Source organism: Halichoerus grypus, chromosome 6 (genome assembly GCF_964656455.1).
Source record: "Halichoerus grypus chromosome 6, mHalGry1.hap1.1, whole genome shotgun sequence".
NCBI classification, from domain to species: Eukaryota; Metazoa; Chordata; class Mammalia; order Carnivora; family Phocidae; genus Halichoerus; species Halichoerus grypus.
Genome location: NC_135717.1, coordinates 143,340,054 through 143,357,684, shown reverse-complemented (window position 1 = coordinate 143,357,684; position 17,631 = coordinate 143,340,054). Strand labels below are relative to the sequence as shown.

Here is a 17,631-nt window from a genome sequence, read left to right as displayed (position 1 = left end):
GAGGCAAATTTCTAACAAAATGCTTTCATTTCTAAGCACTATAAGGTAGGAAAAGTTAAGTAAGCATTCAACTACGTAAGTTAGAAATATAACAAGAAAAAAAACAAAGATATAAAGATCAAGTCAGAAATTGATTATAAACAGAAAAAAAATGAAAGAACTGATTAACACATCCAAGAGCATGTGTTATGAAATAAAAGTATATTAAAGATAGAACCCTCTAAATCAGTAATTCTCAAAATTTACTGCATCTACAGATTACTTGAGGAAATTATTAAAAACATACTGACTCAGCTGCAGAGGATGATGTCCAGGACTGTCCGCTTTAAACTAGGACCCCAGTGGTTTAGACACCTGTGGTCTCAGGACAACACTTTGAGAATCTGAAAAAATGTCTTATATTCAGCTCAAGTCTATTAAAGACAGACAGATAAAAGAACTCAGTTAGGAGGAGACACAAAAACATGCCAAGATTTTTCAAGTTATAAGAAAACACCATGCACCATTTTATCCTAATAAATTTTAAACACAGAGAGATATAATTTACTTTCCAGGAAAAAAAAATTATTCATTAAAGAAGAAAAATAAAACTGAACAGATCAATAGCCACAAAGCAATAAAAAGCTGTCAATGAAATACCTTGTAAAGAGAGCCAGGCCAATATCGTTACGAAGATAAAGTCATACAAACCCAAGGGACAGATGCTTGTGTCATATAAAATGTTTCAGAGAACATAAAAGCTCCCCAAATGATTTTATGATGCTAGCATAATCCTGATAAATACAGCTTAAAAAAAGAAAACCACAGTCCAATGATGAAACAAGTACAAAAATAAACTACTTGCAAATAGACTCTAGCAGTGTATTAATATATCACCCTGTACCTATGTTGGTTTTATTCTCAGGTGCAATATTCATTTAGTTACAGGGAAATTATTAGCGTAATTCTTTACATCAATATCTGAAGGCAGCAAAACAAATGAGTAACTACATTTTTTTTTTAATGGAAACTGTCTGTTAAAGACAGAGTGAAAACACATATTTACCTCTGCTCTCTCACAAAACCCCAGCGAAACATCAGTGAAAAGATTTTTTTCAAGGGGTGTAAACACTCGAGGACACTTTGTTGAGAGGCCACACTTTGCCCATATACTCATAACACCTTTCTGTATCACAGTATTTAATCATGCATTCAATAAATGTGTATTAAAATTTAGTCTGTGTCAGTTAGTATGTTAGATATTTTTAACTTTTCACCTTCCCCCAGAAAGATTATTAGCTCCCTAGAATAGGTGCCCTGTCATCGTACTCACCATCTTGTCATCCTGGTCAGATCACTGGGGTGCAAAAAATATTTGTCAAAAAACGAAAAGAATGAGAGAAAAGGAAGAATCTATTTATTAAAAAGGAGCATTAAAAAAAGGGAATAGATCATCAACAAGATTTTTAATTGAAAACACAAATATTCAAGAACTCAGTGTGCATCCATATCGTTTAGCTGTCACTACACAAGGATTTTGGGGGTGAGACTTCCACAGGACGCATACTAGCAGCGTAAGCCAAGGCAAGCCAGCTTCAGGTCCTGGCCCTGGCTCTGCTAGCCTAGAACTCTCTGACAGCTTAGAGTTCAAAGCCTCTTGCCACTTTGGATCATAAAGCCTTAGAAGTTTCTGTGTCTGGGCTTTCAATGCTGATGCTGAAAATGTTCCAGCCTTCTACCTATTTCCAACATCCCAAGGCTGAGTATGCTTCAAATTTTAGCTGGCCCCCTCCCGGGCTGCACACTCTCCACTGTAGGCTTTCTGGAACATCCTAACAACTGCATACCCTTATCTATGTCTGCACTTTCCCATTCCTGGGAAGAATCCCAATGAACTAAGTTACTGTGTCTCTCCCAATTTCCTGTTTTTCATCAACTAAATGTCCTTAAGAAAGAAGATGGTGTTGATTCAGTGTCTCCCCCTGCGATGATCCTTCCCTAAGCCTGGAAGAATGGACAAACATCTGCCCAGTGACTGATCACTAGCTATATTTGTTTCAACTTAGTTCCTGTACTTCATTTCCTCCTCCTCAGAGGAACCACAAATAACAGGGAATGGGTTTTCCGGCTCTCTGCCCTTCCACAGTTGCATTTGTTAGCTTACTTCTTATAAAGATAATTCTTCTAAAACTAGCCTGACGAAAGTACCAAACATGGCAAAGAGTTCCTCAATATTCAGATAATGTTCCCTATATCACCATGTCCATTTCCTTCACCAATTACCCCAAGCACATTGCAGGCAATACTCTTCTAGCTTCCTAGTCTAGAAATCCTGGACTCATTGGGATTCCCTCTTCTTCATCCTTACATTCAATCTCTCAAGACTTATCAAAGGAAATAATGCCTTGATGGACAGGCAAGGGGAAAAGAGGTTAAGTGACCAGAGCATTCCTCTCAGGAAGAGACACAGGGGGTGAGGCTGGTGTTATGTATGTGGTAAAGACCAGGACGCTCTGGGACAAAACACTCCAACAGCTCTACAGAACTGCATAAGCATTTGAGAGAATGGGGACAAGTGAGGAGAGACAAGATGAGAGAGAATGGGGACAAACAGGAGAGAAAAGATGCCCAACAATGTGGCAGAAGGCTGGAACCAGAGTAGAGACAGAAAGAAGCCATCGATGAACATTCCCCAGAGTAATAAGAATGGAGGGGATTTTTAAGGCTGAGATTTCCAAGGGTCCACTTTAAGTTGTTGCTGTATTGTATCGCAAACCCCTGGCTTACATCAAACCCTCATCAACGTCTGCGTACCTAACATTAACATCAGTGGGGCTCTGGTAAATAATGTGGTCACTTTAGCCAAGCAGGTTCCCAGAGTGTGGAAAAGAGACGTCACAAGCAGACACACTGTGTAAAAGAGATCCATCCAGAACTCGGCAAAAGCAGAAATTAGAGTTGGCAGTGCCTAGGGAAATGTGAGTTTTCTACGAATCCCGAAAGACAGGAAGGTCACAGGGAATTCCGCCATATGTAGGAGAGGAATTCAAGCTAACAGTTCTTGGAATCTCTGAGGCCACAGCTTGGAGGCTATAGCATGTGTCTCACTGTTGAGCCATCTCCATTTCAAGCAACACTGTACTCATCCCAATCCTCGCTGCCCTGCAACTGTTCCTACCTGAGCAGGCTTGCACCTCATTTTAACAACAAACCATCAACCATTACCAAGCAACATGCCATGCCAGGCAGAGAGGTAAGCACATTATATCAGTATCTCCTTTCACGTTCAGTACAACAAAAAATATACTCTGTTCTGTAACAGGTAAGAAAATGGAAACTCAGAGAAGTTAAACCTGGTTAAGATCACAGTGCTGCTGAGTGGGAAGGATAAAAACTGAACTCATCCACTCAAGACAAAACCCTTGCTCCTTACTGTTCACTTACTGCATCCTCAAGCCAGGAGGTCCCTTTCTATAGGTGAATGCTTAGCTTCTAACTCCTAATTTGCCACTGAATGCTCTCTAAGAAGCCTTACCCACAGTACGAGCTAATACCCAGTAAGAAACAGTTTTAGTAGATGATTTAATATTCTCCCAAAGCTAAGAAAATAGAGTCATTGAATGAAAATCTGAGAATATGTACACATTTGGTTTTGTTTGGTTTGGTGTTTTTAGTTTTTTTGGGTTTGTTGTTGTTGTTTTACACTGGTTGTAAATAGAAAGGTATGGCCAAATATCGATCAGAAATCTTGCTAGGAAGATGCCACAAATATCTTGGGAGAGATTCAACTAAATGAGAGCTCCTCAGGAATGCTGACTACACATTTTAAAGTAAGAATTAGAAAACAACACAGTTATTTTCTTCATATAGTCACTTCCCAAGTTTACTTGGTTAGTTTGTCTTTCCTAATCCTGAGACCTGACTTTGGACAAAGTAATAGTATGACTTGAATAATGAAGAAATTAGAATGAGGAAAGGAAAAAATACAGGAAATAATCCAGTGGCATCACTATTCATCAGATAGTTATTTAAATACACTTTTCTAAAACTTAGGTTATTGAGGTAACCCAAAATCTTTTCAGATAATTCTGTTTGCATTTAGCTTAGAAGCATTTCAAAGGTTTAAATACAATCACATTTATCCAAATCACTTTACATATTAACTCCCAGGTTTCTAATCTACAGGCATTAATTCATCTAAGCATGAACTTGAGTTGATATTTATAAATTATTAACAATTTACAAACTAGCTTTTGAGCTGTCATCTAAAAAAGGGCACGGCGTCTATATGTTACCAGACATTGGAATAATTGTCCATTACTTTTTTTTTAACTTTTTACATTTCCAGCCTTTCACAAAGCAAGGTTTTCAAATGATTATTAACAAAGTTTATAATATATCAATCAAGTACTGGAATTTTGTCAGTACTCAAGCTAGAACTCAGTGCTTATATAGTAATCACATCAGATAGCTACCCACACATGGGATCAAGACCCCAATGTTACATTTTATCCTCTTCACATAAAAGTGCTTTTGTATCATTCTTGGGAATTTTTCCACAAAGAGCAAAGGAAGTATTCAAAATTTACAATTAGAATCTTATCTCTCCTTTAAGATAAATTTTAGGCAAGCCATTTGAAGGAGGAAAAGTTACTTTAAATTCTTAGAACAGCTCTTGGTCATTTTATGTAACAAAATAAAAACAAGTTTTAGATATTCACCAGGGCTCAAGGCATTCTTTTCAAAAGGCTGTTTTAATATACACCAGGGCACTGAGACACATTGTCTTGAAAAAATGTTTAAAAGATACAATCTGAGCTTTGCGCAGTGGTAGTATCGTAGCCAATGAGGTTTATCCGAGGCGCGATTATTGCTAATTGAAAAGATACAACCTGGATTTGCCTACTAAAGAGGGTTCTTTCAAACAACAATGATAATAATAATAATAGTAAACACTCAGCTTATACAGCATTTTATAATTGGAAAGAATGTTCCCATTTTCTATTTCATTTAATTGACGTACCACCATGGAAGCAAGACTAACATTATCAACCCTATTTTACCAGTGATGAAACTGATGTTCAGAAGTTAAGACCAGATAAGACTTGAAAGGTGGAGCATTATTGTATAGATCCCAATTCTTGACACCCAATCCAGGATTCTTCCCTTATGGCCACACTGCCTCCTAGAGTGATGTCATATACAGTGATTTTGAAATTCATGTTAAATGTTTAAGAAATGGGAAGCTCTCCTGGACATATACTTACACCAAATAATACTAAAGTAACCAAAATTACTTTATGGTATCTTCAGGGTTTTTATTATGGTTCCAACCTATTCTTACAATAAAGGATAACATGCTTTGAGTTTACATTGCTGCTTGAATGGAAAATAATTACTCCATAGCTTTACTTTCACACATCCAACCTTCTATACGTCTATACTTCTATAAAATAAACTCTGTCATAGACAATTTCATAAAATTAATAATTCAAATCTATCATTCTAGATTTAGGATCTATGCCTAGGAAGGAAACTGTATAAACAGCTACATAAGTTAATGCCAAACTCTTTTTCAAAGTTTTATACCAAGTTACACTCACACTCCCAATATATAAGAATTCCCATGGATCCATATCAGATCTTGGTAAGGTCAGTAATGTTGTAGAATAGTATACAGCAGTATAAATAAGATAGAGCTACATATCACAACAAGAATGAATTTTTAAACATTACATTGAGGTTTTTAAAAGGAAATGACAAAAGCCTTTATAGAGGTCAACAAAGTTCAAAACCAGACAAATGTAAATAAATACATGGTAAAACTACTTTTAAAAAAACAGTGGAATAATAAACACAAAACTCTAGATGGTTTTTTCTTGGTGAAAGCAGAAATATGGGATTTGGGAGAAGTACTTACATAATTATATTTTACCTATATTCTTTTGTAAGTATAAAATAACGTAAAATTTGTATTATTAAAGTGATGTGATAACATCATACAAGCCTTCACATTGCAGTAAAATCTTCAAACAAACACTATTTCTGCCAAAATAGTCAAGAATTTTGATCTTCCTAAGAGTGTCACCTAATCCTTTGATATTTTAATCATACTCTTTTGAAGGGCCTCTCTTGTCATTATCATGGTGATAATTGCCTGATCCAGTCCTGTCATACCCCATTTGTCTACAGGTTTATGTGCTAACTCAGATCTTACTGAGCCACTTGCACTCACTTCATGGAATCCTGCACCCTTTGCAAGATTGTGCATTTTGCATTGCATTTGCATGTGATTTTGAGATGTTCCCAAAAGACAGCAAAAGACTTATCTACCTGATGCCAAAGAGTGGACTGACAAATCATTAATAAATATTCTCATGTTTTTGACAGCAACTTCATAACTGCAGGAATTGTGATAATAAGCACTACACAAGTTGGATTCTTAAACATTAAGTACAACTCCTAACCTGTACATAGCCTCAGATTGCTTTTCAATGAACTGACCGATGAGAAACTAATGAACTGCTGGCCCCTCGAAGTTGCTATAAAGAAGGTAAGGCCATTTACATGGAAAACTCTGTAAACATTCAAGTTTACTTAATCATATGTTAATATTTTAAAGAAACTTTATTCCTGAGCAGATTGCAAGAGAAAGCAATTACACAAATGAAACAATATTTATTTCCACTTAGAACCAAATGAACAAAGCACATCATGACAAATAATAAAGGAATACTTCACTAAGCATGTCCCAAAGATCACTGGAAGAGGTTCTCGTTTGCTTCCTTATTAATAGAGTCCCAGTGAATTAAACTGCAAGCTCTTCAAACTATGTTGAAAATAGGATTCACTCATTTTCAACTTTACAAGAACATATCTACATTAAATAAAGTTAAGGCTACCTACCTATGTAAGCCATGCCCAAATTGAGAATATTTGGGGTTTGTCATGTATTTTCTTTGTATCCCTGGAAATCAGGGTTTTATTTTAGGAAAAGAAACTGGACTAAAAAAGACGAGAGGTTTAAAGTACTTTTAAAAATTGCAGTATTTTTATAATCGCCACTAGCGCACTGATTCGAATTTTCTTCACAGAGAGAAAAAGGCCCTGGAGGCAAAGGGCTCAGTTAGAGCCATTTGGGTGAATGCTCCGGTAGCAGTGTGATATCTGGATTGGTAGGTGCCCATCTATGTATACAACCAGCAGGGCCGTCACTTCCACTATGTGGTAGATTCCTTTCAAAAACAAAAACAAAAAACAAAAAAGGTAAATGCTGCAGAGCCCAGGGAAAATGCTGTCAAAATCCACAAATGTCCCCACATTCAACAGAGCTGGTGATTATTGCTAAAAAGCTCCCCAAAGCCAAATCTCCCCAGGTTCTCTATCTGCTTACTTTGTTTATATCCTATCACTGTTCAGGATACTACGCTGACGCTAATTATTCAAAGGCAGGAAGGAGGTCTGTATATTCCTTTGTCCCATGCTGTGACCAAATCTGAAAGCACTAATACCTGCCAAAGCCGCGAAGCCACATCAGTAAGGTGAAATCCTCACGCAGCTTTACTGGCAGGAAAATTACTCCCAAGCACACCCAACCTCCTCTTTTGTAAAGAAAATAAATGCATGCTTTCCCCCCCTTAACTCTCTGACACGGACTCTAGTAACCTGGCTACTCTGCTAATCAAGGACTTTTCTGTCCTTGGAAGTATTTCATATCCCTCAAAGTCCTGACATTCCTACTCGGGAAAATTATAAACCATTATATATATGGGAGCGGTATTGGGGGGCTAGGGTTATTCATTTTTTTTCTAACTTTACATGCTTTTATTAATAAAGAGAATATACTAAGCATCTAACCTAAGAAGTGAGAAAAACAAAACAAACCCAAAGAAAATACAAGGAAATATGGCCTACGACTAGATAGTTTTATAGATAATGTCACCATAACTCTAAGGACACATAACTCTAATCGTACACAAATTCTTTCACAGAACAAAAAAAGAGGAAATGCTCTCTCAACTCATTTTTTTTTTAAGATTTCAGTTCTACTGGGGTATAACTGACACATAAAATTGTAAGATACATAAAGTATACATTGCGTGATCCCGCAACTCATTTTATGAGCTACTGTAACCTTGAATCCCAAACTAGACAAGGGCTGCCTAACCTCACTTGTGAGCACAGATGTAAAAGTTGTGTAATAGAGGTCTGTCTGCTCTATTTTACCACTTTACATTTAGTATTTACTTTTTAATTGAGTAAAAAAAAAGAAAAAAACACTCTATTTTTTAAGAAAAATTAAACTGACCAAAGAAAGCAATGATACATACATAAAAGTTAGCTCTGAGGATGAAGGTAGATCCAATCTTAAACAATTAAAAGTATGTCAATCAGGTCCATTAAAGTTACAAATGACAGAAGCCAACTCAAACTGGTTTACACAAAAAAGAAGAATGTATTGCCTCATATAACTCATGATGTATTCAGACTAGGCTGTCAGGATTCTGTATTTCCAGCCCAAACTTGGCCTTTGTCTCAGGAATGATAAGAGTTCCCACCAACAGCAGGCCATCTTGCTTACTCCTAGCTAAGAAATTCCAGGGGGGTAAAATGTTGGTCTCCTTTCCAATAATTCCAACAACAACAACAAAAAATCCAATAATTGGTCTCATTTGACCAGTATTAGTTACTTAACCATTTACTGAGTGGATAGGAGATGGGTCCCTTGTCCATTAGAGCAACCCCTCCTTAACTACACAAACTGAGAATATAGGAGAAAAGGTTTCCCAAATGAAATTCCAGATACTGTAAGAAGAAGAGAAAGGGGACTGATGCTGAAGAAGCACAAGCAACAAGACAACCACAGTCAACTACTGCTCAATACCTTAAAAGAACGAAGGAAAAACACACTGAGCAGTTCAGCTCACCTGCCCAGTGCTTCCTCTGTAATAAGGTGCCCAGCAATCAGAATTTAAAGATATTTGCCTACACCACCAAGGAATCTGAAGAATTTTTCACTCAAAGTGACTGCAAGTTGGAATGTTGGCAGGCATTCCGAGTATAAGAGCAGACCGATGAACTTCGACTGTGAACTCCATTTCGAGGAAGCTTTCACTTGTGAAAGCTGCTCATGGATCGTACTTGGAAGAGAATTATGCCTCATATGACACCTCTGTTGGAGATGCTTTCTGTAGCTCATTTAACGTATCCTCAAACACACCTGTTGACAAGGACATGAGTGCAGTTGTCCTGGACTTTGATATCAAGTATCAAGAAAACCCAATTTCCAGGCCATGTATATTCAGGAGTGCTTTTTCACATTCCAAAATGATACACTATTGCATGAACTGACTCAGCTGCAGTTCTTCTTTAAAAGTATAACCTAGGGGTGCCTAGGTGGCTCAGTCAGTTAAGTGTCTGACTCTTGATTTCGGCTCAGGTCATGATCTCAGAGTGGTGAGATCAAGCCCCGCGTCAGGCTCCCCACTGGGCATGGAGTCTGCTTAAGATTCTCTCTCTGCTCCTCCTCCCCCAATAAATAAATAAATAAGTATAATCTAAACATATAATTTGGAAAGTTTTATTCTATCAATAAATTAGCAGAGCCTATTATTTTAAGTAAGAACTATCTACTTCTTATAATACAAAATTGTTAAGCCTGACACCCCGAGTTCTTTTGTTGTTTTCTTAACACAGTGAATTAAAGTACTCGTGAGAAAAATCAATAATGGAATATTTGCTTCTAGAAAACAGAGTGCATTTAAAACAATGCAATTACTCTTGATTATTATTCTCTAAGAAATGCCTTAATTTCTCCATCTTCTCTCAACTCATTTCTGATAAACAAAAGGCAGAATAATGGAAGTATGAGCAAATGTCATTCCTTTGGGGTACCTTCTAGATAGGTTGATTCCCAGGCATAAATCTCAAATCTCCTGATTCTGGTGACATCCCCATTTGTTCCTTCATAGATGTAACTAGGATCCCAGAACGTCCCAATACATGGCAAAACATGACCTACTCAGACTCTAGAGAATCTGCTCAGTGACGGCTCTAACTCCATAGAGCTTTTCTAATTAACATAGTACAATTTATTTTTACCTGTATTTCCCTAGGAGGGCCAACGACTTTCATCACCATAAGACATCGGCTGACATTTGAAATCAATTAACTTTTGCATCAAAAAACTAGAAATGCATTTTAGAAGATCTTCGAAAATTTAAACAGCTTTACACATTAATCAATTGGGTCTCCCAGAGAATTTAGTATGCCTATGGCTATTTCACAAGAGAGACCTAAATTTTCAGAAGTTATGTGTAAAGTTTTCCTACCTTCTTTGAAAGAAACGCACTTTTGAAATTTTCTTTTTTTATAGATCCTTCTTGATTCAGCAAACAGAAATGAATAACTATTTTGCTAGTCGGATCTCTCCAGTCAAAATTATTAAGCCACACAACATATAAAACACTGGCTAATATGAAAAAGTAGTTATAAACCCTTGTTACAATAACACTGTATTTACTTTTAAACTTCAGCCCTCCACACAGTAAAGCCACATATGAGAAGTCATCGAAAGGATGTTTACATGTGGTCATTCTTGTTTTTACAAAACTTCGTCCTTCGTTTAAAAAAAAAAAAAGCTGTTTTGTTTTCAGCGAGCAAATTGGCATAATAGTATCAAGACTGCAGCAAGGATTCATATGTACACATACAAAGATTCATATGTACACATACAAGGATTCATATGTACACATACAAAGATTCATATGTACACATACAAGGATTCCTATGTACACATACAAGGATTCCTATGTACACAAAGATTCCTATGTACACATACAAAGATTCCTATGTACACATACAAGGATTCCTATGTACACATACAAGGATTCCTATGTACACATACAAAGATTCATATGTACACATACAAAGATTCCTATGTACACATACAAAGATTCCTATGTACACATACAAGGATTCCTATGTACACATACAAAGATTCCTATGTACACATACAAAGATTCATATGTACACATACAAGGATTCATATGTACACATACAACGGTTCATATGTACACATACAAAGATTCATATGTATACATACAAGGGTTCATATGTACACATTCATATGTATCCTGGATGGCACAGTCAGCTAACCAACCGACTGGGTTTCCGCTCAGGTCAGGATCTCAGGGTGCTGAGATCGAGCCCCTCATGGGGCTCTGCGCTCAGCCTGGAGTCCCGCCTAGGACTTCCTCTGACCCTCCCTGCCACTCCAGCCTGCGCATGTGCTTTCTTTCTTCCCCCCCTCAAATAAATAAATCTTAAAAAAGACTGCAACAACAACAAATGATTTCCTCCCTGTACATTTAAAAAATAAATAAATAAACTTTACACGGTTAATCTATAGAGTTACTTGGTTCCTGAGTGTAGGAGGGCAACAGCGAAGAGTAGACAAGATAAGCAGCTGACAGGACCAACTCCATATCTGGTATTTACTGGAAATGAAAAACCAGGAGGTCACCAAGGTGTATGCCTCTATTCTGTTGGCTTAAAAGAGCAGTGCTCGTTCAAAAAGATGATGAAAAGACCCAGAGAGAGAAACTCTCAGCGTAGCAGCCCTCAAGGACGGCAAGCACAATTGATGTAGGTGACTGGAGCCTGGCGCCTAATGACAGCAAGGCAGTAACACCTGATGTGGGAGATTTCAAAGCCAGTTACTTCACCTCCCAGCACAGCTAGGAGTGGGAATAAAGAGAAGACAGAGGAGATGTGTCTCAATGTATTGCTAATACAACCCCCCAAAGTCTTAGATTATTATTCATAAAGTTCATTGCTCCTATTTAAAGCAGAACCGTATTGTATTATTTATTTTCTTTAAAGTTCTAAATCCTAGATGTTGTCTGATTTCTACTAAGGTATATGTTGATATTACGGAGTCACACAGTCCTAATTCAAAATAAATTTGCGGGATGTAGTGGTTGGTTTTTATGAATTCTTTAAACCAATATACCAAAAGAGTGGCTAGCTGCTCCCAATTTTATGCTCACCAGAATATAAACAGCATATTAGTAACTCAGGATAATCTCAGCCATGAGATTCTTGTAACCAACTAGCGAGAACACAAAACAAAACCTGCCAATAAATGAAGAAATTGATAGTCTATGGGGGAGTGTATCTACTTAATAATTCTTCTGTAAAAATGTTTAACTTTACCAAAAAAAAACAAAACAAAACAAAACCAGACTGCAAGTTAAAATGGAATGCCCTTTTACTCCTGTAAAAACTACAGTAATTTTGAAAACTAAAAGCCAATAATATTGGTTGGAATAAAGCACATACTCAAAACACTCTGGAGACAGTGAAAATTGGTGCAATCCTTTTTGAAATAGCTTGGAATTCTGCTCACCCCTTTTAACACAAACCTATCCCTAGAAACACCCTAAATATGTAAAGATCAAAAACACATATCCAACTCCATACAACATACTTGTTCATAATTCCAGATACTCTTTGTAAAAGGGAAAAGAGAAAAGCACTACAAAAGAGTAATAGTAGGACCCAGTGTCAATAAGTTACAAAATTCATATTTTAATTATGTATTATATTTTATAAAATAGTAAACACTGGCAAATTTGCTAAAACCATACTTTCAATTTTTCCTTCTTTAAAAGGACTAAAAATGGTATTGAAAGTGTCATAGAATTTAATATATTCATATGCATCCATATATATTCATGTATATGAATATATTCATATATATTCATATGTATATTTGTGTACATTCATATTTTCATATAAATAAGTAATACTCATATTATACATGATTTCTTCAAGACTAGCCACTCTAACCTATAGCTTTTCCACTAAGAAATGATTTACAACAGTTTCAAAATAACTTTTTGAACAGTTTCCAAAATAACTTTATACTTATTATTTCAGAAACCTAGAATTATGCATCATTCAGCCTCTAAATTTAACATTACTGCAGAAATTTGTTAACAAAAACCATAATTCTTATAGCTCATTGGTAGAAATTACAGGCTCTAGCTAACATACACATGAAAAGATGCTCAACATCAGTCATCATCAGGGAAATACAAATCAAAACTATAATGAGCTATCACCTCACACCAGTCAGAATGGCTAAAATTAACAACAACACAGGAAACAACAGATGTTGGCAAGGATGCAGAGAAAGGGGAACCTTCTTACACTGTTGGTGGGAATATAAACTGGTGCAGCCACTCTGGAAAACAGTACGGAGGTTCCCCAAAAAGTTAAAAATAGAACTACCCTGGGGAGCCTGGGTGGCTCAGATGGTTAAGTGTCTGCCTTCAGCTCAGGTCATGATCCCAGCATCCTGGGATCGAATCCCACATTGGGCTCCTGGCTCAGTGGGGAGTCCGCTTCTCCCCCTCCGTCTTCCTCTCCCTCTGCTCATGCTCTCTCTTTCTCTGTATCTCTCTGTCTCAAATAAACAAAATCCTTTAAAAAATTGTTTTAAAAAAATAGCACTACCCTAAGACCCAGCAATTGTACTACTAGGTATTTACCCAAAGGATACAGAAATATTTATTTGAAGGGATATATGCACCTGATGTTTATAGCAGCATTATCAATAATAGCCAAATTATGGAAAGAGCCCAAATGTCTATCAAGTGATGAATGGATAAAGAAGTTGTGGTATATATATGTGTGTGTGTATGTATATATATACACATACGCATACATATACATATATATATGATGGAATATTACTCACCCATCAAAAAGAATGAAATCTTGCCATTTGCAATGACGTGGATAGAACTAGAGAGTATTATGCTAAGCAAAATAAGTCAGTCAGAGGAAGACAAATACCATATGATTTCACTCATACATGGAATTTAAAAAACAAAACAAATGAACATGGGGGAAAAAAGAGACGCAAACTATGAAACTGATTCTTAACTACAGAGAAAACTGAGGGTTGTGGGGGGGATGGGTTAAACAGGTGATGGGTATCAAGGAGGGTAATAGTTGTGATGAGCACTGGATGTTGTTATATAAGTAATGAATCACTAAATTCTAATAATAATAAACCTGAAACTAATAGTATACAGTATGTTAACTAACTGAAATTTAAATAAAAACTTAAAAAATTTAAAAAAGAAGAAGAAATTACAGGGTCTTAAGTCACACATGCATTGGTGTAAATTCCACCTTCACCACTTGACCTTGAGCAAGTTATTTAACTTCTTTTTAACAGTCTCCTCATCGAAGAACTTGGAATTTGTTCATTCATTATCTACTATTTACTAAGCACATACCAGGTGCCATAATAGCTACTATCCTAGGATTTAGCTTAGAAGAAGAAAACAAAGTCACTGCCCTCGTAGAGATTACATGCTGGTAGGATAATATCTCAGAAGGCTGTGCTGGGGAACTAGAAAAAAATACTTACGAAGCCCTTTGTGAGGTGTTGGAAACAAGGATGCACTTGAAGACGGGATTGATAATAGTTATTATTATCTCACAGGACTGATGCTAGCTATAATTATCTCACAGGATTGTTGTGTGAAATAAATGAGCTAATTCATACCAAGCACTTAGCCTTAGGTTAAAAAGATCTCTATATATCAGCTATTATTACAAAATAATTAACTTTATGATTATCTCTGACACAATCTCTATTCACTGGCAGTGGTAGGTGAGGAGAATGAAGAATGCCAAGATTTTTTAACTCCTTTAAGAAATGACAAACCCTGCGGTGCCTGGGTGGTTCAGTCAGTTAAGCCTCGACTCTTCATTTCCGGTCAGGTCATGATCTCAGGGTTGTGAGATGGAGCCCCCCTCCCCCACTCAATGGGGGCTCTGCTTGAGATTCTTTCCCACTGCCCCTCCCGCCCACGCGGGCATGCGCAGGCGCTCTCTCTCTCAAATAAATAAATAAATCTAAAAAAAAGAAAGAAAGAAATGGTAAACCCAATGTTGTTTCAGGTCACCACTCAAAAACGTAAGGAAAAGATGCCAAGGTCCATCTCACCCCTTCATGTCAAATCACACATGCTAGTTTCCAACATTAGCCTGCCTGATTGGTCAGCATTATAGGAAATACATAACATCAGTCATTCTTTGTTTAACTTTTAGAGCTCAATGACAGAAAACTTAGGAGGAACTTCATAATTTGAACAAATACAATTAAAGGGATAAAAAAAACGAAGTGTCCTTTGTGCCATCACACAAACATCTGAATTGGCTACTGTATGTTTTTCTGTGAGAACCATTCCCTTTGTCCATCTTTAAAAACGGCTTTAAAATAAACAGCTTTGATCTGTTACCACAATCTTAATCCTCTTTCCTGAGGCACTAAACTTGATTCTGCTTATATCTGCTCCCAGAGGCACAACAAGTAAGGCTGCGGGAGATCAAGAGAAATGGAGCCCCCCCGGGACCAAAGGCACGGAGACACTGGATTCTTTGTGCTGAGGCCGGGCCTCAAATTCAGGAGTTCGGCTACTGCACAAAGAAAGCATCAGGGCTACAAGGTGGAGCTGTAGCCACATTTTTAGACTCACATGTGAGAAGCCAAGCAGGTAGACTGTCATAAGCCAAAAAACAAAAAAAAACGTTTGCTGTCTGTCTCTCTCACTGGAATGTAAGTCAAGAAGGACAAGGATTTTGTTTTCTTGCTATGTGAATACAAATGAATGAATAATAGTTTCTAAAGTTGAACCAAGTCCAAGATGAAAGAGTTTGGCCGATCTTAATTGTTCCCAGCATTAGAAGAAATGATAATTATGTGGCATGATGGAGGCGTCAGCTAATGCTACAACGGAAATCATATTGCAATGTAAACGCATCAAATCAGTCTGTTGTATACCTTAAACTTCCACAGTGTTGTATGTCCTATAGGTCTCAATTTAAAAAAATAAAAAACAAGTTCAGCACACTCAAGAGAAATAAGAGCGATTCCATGGTAACACGGGACCTCTGGGCAGGAAAGGAAGATACGAAAATAGAGAAGCTCACACTCCACCTCCTCCGCAGCCGACACACTCCAGGCCAACACCACAGAGGCTCTACACGGAATTACTATGAAATCCGCAAAGAGTGGAATTCACTGGGGCATCCTATTTCTCAGGTTCAAATAAAATAAGAAGCTACGCTTTTCATCATATCACTTACCTACCTATAAAAATAACATTTAAAAAAACAAAGTATGCTTAAGCATAAACTATGTGCCAGGTTTACATGTTTAAAAAAAAAGGGGGGGAGGTCAAATAGCTGCTATCCCTAAGGATGCCCGAAAGAAAGTGCTAAATGTGTCTAAAGTTAAAAAGAAATAACCTGTTATAATAATACTGCAAACAACAGCAGAACCATTGCGAGAACTCAGCCATGGGTCAACTTAGAAAGTGTCAAGATTTTACGCTGGCCAACAAACCAGTAGTGCACACCACACTGTATTCCATGTGTTAGAACCTTTAGATAGAAAATAATAATGCTCTCTTGAAATTACCTTTCTTTCCTACTCCTTTCCTTCCTGACATTTGGCATTATCACAGAGAAATTGCCATTATGTAGCTTTACACTTTGGTTCCAACTTAAAGCTAAACCACTGAGAGAAACATGGAAAAAACACTGAAACCTGAATCAGGATACAAGCTCCTATCCCAGCTCTGCCATTACCTCACGCCAAAACCCGGGACAAAATCTTAACTCTTCTGGACTTCTGTTTTCTCATGCATACAGTTAGGATATTAATGGTAAATCTAAAATTCCGTTAATGTTATCCAACTCTTTTTTTGGGGGGGGGGGAGGGAGAAAGTAGGTCCTTAAACTGGAATTGATGAAGAAGGGTCTCTAACATCTCCTGGCATAGAGAAATGACCACCCTGTCTATCTGCAGGTGTGTGTTTGTTTTCTTTTTTTTTTTTTTTTAAGATTTTATTTATTTATTTGACAGAGAGAGACACAGCGAGAGAGGGAACACAAGTGAGGGAGAGGGAGAAGCAGGCTTCCCGCTGAGCAGGGAACCCGATGTGGGGCTTGATCCCAGGACCCTGAGATCATGACCTGAGCCGAAGGCAGACGCTTAACGACTGAGCCACCCAGACGCCCCTCGTTTTCTATTTTTACAAAATAAATTACCCCAAATGTAGAGGCCTACAACAAGACAACTTTATTAGCTCACAGTTCTGTAGGTCAGAAGTTCAGCATGACTTCGCTAGGTTCTCTGCTTAGAATCTCATACAAAACCAAAAACAATGGGCGCCTGGGTGGCTCAGTTGGTTAAGCGACTGCCTTCGGCTCAGGTCATGATCCCGGAGTCCTGGGATCGAGTCCCACATCGGGGTCCCGGCTCAGCGGGGAGCCTGCTTCTCCCTCTGACCCTATCCCCTCTCATGCTGCTTCTATCTCTCTCAAATAATAAATAAAATCTTAAAAAAAAAAAAAAAAAACCCGAAAACAAGGTGATGGCTATCCTGCCTTCTTCTCTGGAGGTTCTAGGCCAGAATTCACGTCCATGCTCATTCAGGTTGCCGGATTATCCTGTTTTCTTGCTACTCTGAGACTGACATCACCATGGTCTCACTGGCTCTCAGCAAGGAGCCACTAGAAGCCTTCTGCGTTCCTTCTCACATGGCCCCTTCCATCTTCAACCCA

General features: G+C 37.5%; 1 protein-coding gene and 2 pseudogenes across 4 annotated transcripts in view; 2 read left to right on the top strand and 1 right to left on the bottom strand.

Moving 5' to 3' along the window:
• Positions 1 to 17,631, bottom strand: part of TMTC2 (transmembrane O-mannosyltransferase targeting cadherins 2) — a 388,107-nt gene that overhangs the window by 321,309 nt on the left and 49,167 nt on the right. The gene's annotated exons all lie outside the window — the stretch shown is intronic.
• Positions 1 to 17,631, top strand: part of LOC118531123 (small ribosomal subunit protein eS25 pseudogene) — a 42,958-nt pseudogene that overhangs the window by 20,675 nt on the left and 4,652 nt on the right.
• Positions 4,796 to 4,926, top strand: LOC118531126 (U4 spliceosomal RNA; annotated as a pseudogene).